Source organism: Procambarus clarkii, chromosome 40, assembly GCF_040958095.1.
Source record: "Procambarus clarkii isolate CNS0578487 chromosome 40, FALCON_Pclarkii_2.0, whole genome shotgun sequence".
Taxonomy (NCBI): Eukaryota; Metazoa; Arthropoda; class Malacostraca; order Decapoda; family Cambaridae; genus Procambarus; species Procambarus clarkii.
In genome coordinates, this window is record NC_091189.1 from 8,874,463 (window position 1) to 8,877,503 (window position 3,041).

The following is a 3,041-nucleotide window of genomic DNA, read 5'->3' on the forward strand; positions in this document are numbered from 1 at the left end:
TTGTAATAAAAAATATGAACCACTGCAGTTAAAAGTAACCTATATTTCTATATTAGGGATATATACGATTACTGTGTAATTTTCAATTACAACAATATACACAAATGTATATTGCATATGTAGACTCTAATATTACACATATTCGAATAATAAAAACATAAGGTTAATATACGCATGCGTGTATTAAGCACATATCAATAAAATGCAAATTAGATAAAAATAAAAAAAATAATATAAATATTACAGGAAAATTTTAAACAATATACATTAAAAAATTTCACCATTCAAAATAGGCGAGTCATGGGTGGTGTGTCCAGCCGGTCAATGATGAGGCATTAAGCCAAACCCATTTTCTATGATATATATTTATATATATATATAGTTACGTCCGTTTTCTAAAAGCATCCCCGTTGTCGGGGAAACCAAGTACTGTATCTCACAATAAACAAAACAGCTTTGAGCGATTCGTACTTCAACGGGCAACAAGCTACTTTCGACCTCTCGTAATGTTGTTGTGGTGGTGTGTATCTAGTTATGGGCAATCAACAAAATGAGGATGTAATACATAAGCTATCTAACTCAACCAAAGATGGTGAATTGCGGAATTTTACTATACACCAGCTCAATGGTAAGTCAATGCCGGTATTTTGCTGGCTAGTTTGAGATATATTTAAATTTTGTAGTGGGGTAAAAAAATAAAAACTCATGCATTAGTAGTTTGGTCTGTATATACAATTTAATATGAAATACTTAATTGATATTCTGTAAATAATTTTTATTCGAAATCATGAAATATTGTGTATTTTGCAGTATATCTTCTGGAGATCATTTAGATATTACAGTTATTTTAGACCCAATTATAAAAACAGGCAGGATATATACACAAAGAGATGCCTATAGATTCTCTGTGCATATTTATTGAAATTTTACTTTAGCTTTGAATCGTGTTCAGAACTAAAATATACTTGCTTGTGAAGCAAATGTCTCGGCTGATAGGCCTTAAGATAGAATTTTAAGGAATAAGATTATATATATATATATATATATATATATATATATATATATATATATATATATATATATATATATATATGTCGTACCTAATAGCCAGAACGCACTTCTCAGCCTACTATGCAAGGCCCGATTTGCCTATTAAGCCAAGTTTTCATGAATTAATTGTTTTTCGACTACCTAACCTACCTAACCTAACCTAACCTAACTTTTTCGGCTACCTAACCAAACCTAACCTATAAAGATAGGTTAGGTTAGGTTAGGTAGGGTTGGTTAGGTTTAGTCATATATCTACGTTAATTTTAACTCCAATAAAAAAAAATTGACCTCATACATAATGAAATGGGTTGATTTATCATTTCATAAGAAAAAAATTAGAGAAAATATATTAATTCAGGAAAACTTGGCTTATTAGGCAAATCGGGCCTTGAATAGTAGGCCAAAAAGTGAGTTCTGGCTACTAGGTACGACATATATATATATATATATATATATATATGTCGTACCTAGTAGCCATAACGCACTTCTCGGCCTACTATGCAAGGCCCGATTTGCCTAATAGGGCGAGTGATATTCTTTATTTTTAATAAATTGTTTCCAATTGGTTTATTTTAAATATTATTCATATATTATGTTAAGAACATAAATTATTTATTTAGTTATGTTAGTTTAGGTTAGGTTAAGATAGGTTAGGTAGGGTTGGTTAGGTTCGGTCATATATATACGTTAGTTTTAACTCAAATTAAAAAAGTATTAGCTCAAACAAAATTAAATGAATAGCTTTATCATTTCACAAGAAAAACAAAATTAAAAATTTTAAAAATTCCGGAAAACTTAGCTTATAAGAAAACTATATATTAGTTTAAAACTATATTATATATATATATATGTCGTACCTAGTAGCCAGAACTCACTTCTCAGCCTACTATTCAAGGCCCGATTTGCCTAATAAGCCAAGTTTTCCTGAATTAATATATTTACTATAATTTTTTTCTTATGAAATGATAAAGCAACCCTTTTCTCTATGTATGAGGTCAATTTTTTTTTATTGGAGTTAAAATTAACGTAGATATATGACCGAACCTAACCAACCCTACCTAACCTAACCTAACCTATATTTATAGGTAAAGTTAGGTTAGGTAGCCAAAAAAAGCTAGGTTAGGTTAGGTTAGGTAGGTTAGGTAGACGAAAAAACATTAATTCATGAAAACTTGGCTTATTAGGCAAATCGGGCCTTGAATAGTAGGCTGAGAAGTGCGTTCTGGCTATTAGGTACGACATATATATATATATATATATATATATATATATATATATATATATATATATATATATATATATATATATATATATGTCGTACCTAGTAGCCAGAACTCACTTCTCAGCCTACTATTCAAGGCCCGATTTGCCTAATAAGCAAAGTTTTCCTGAATTAATATATTTACTATAATTTTTTTCTTATGAAATGATAAAGCAACCGTTTTCTCTATGTATGAGGTCAATTTTTTTTTATTGGAGTTAAAATTAACGTAGATATATGACCGAACCTAACCAACCCTACCTAACCTAACCTAACCTATATTTATATGTAAGGTTAGGTTAGGTAGCCAAAAAAAGCTAGGTTAGGTTAGGTTAGGTAGGTTAGGTAGACGAAAAAACATTAATTCATGAAAACTTGGCTTATTAGGCAAATCGGGCCTTGAATAGTAGGCTGAGAAGTGCGTTCTGGCTATTAGGTACGACATATATATATATATATATGTCGTACCTAGTAGCCAGAACGCACTTCTCAGCCTACTATGCAAGGCCCGATTTGCCTAATAAGCCAAGTTTTCATGAATTAATTGTTTTTCGACTACCTAACCTACCTAACCTAACCTAACCTAACTTTTTTGGCTACCTAACCAAACCTAACCTATAAAGATAGGTTAGGTTAGGTTAGGTAGGGTTGGTTAGGTTTGGTCATATATCTACGTTAATTTTAACTCCAATAAAAAAAATTGACCTCATAAATAATGAAATGGGTAGCT

The 3,041-nt window shown here is 30.5% G+C and overlaps 1 protein-coding gene across 1 annotated transcript in view; it reads left to right on the plus strand.

The window, feature by feature from the left end:
* Positions 1-429: 429 nt before the first annotated feature.
* Positions 430-3,041, plus strand: part of LOC123758107 (uncharacterized) — a 12,033-nt gene continuing 9,421 nt past the window's right edge. The window contains exon 1 of the mRNA XM_045742292.2: positions 430-628. The gene's annotated coding sequence lies outside the window, so the exon portion shown is untranslated. The remainder of the gene's footprint in view (positions 629-3,041) is intronic.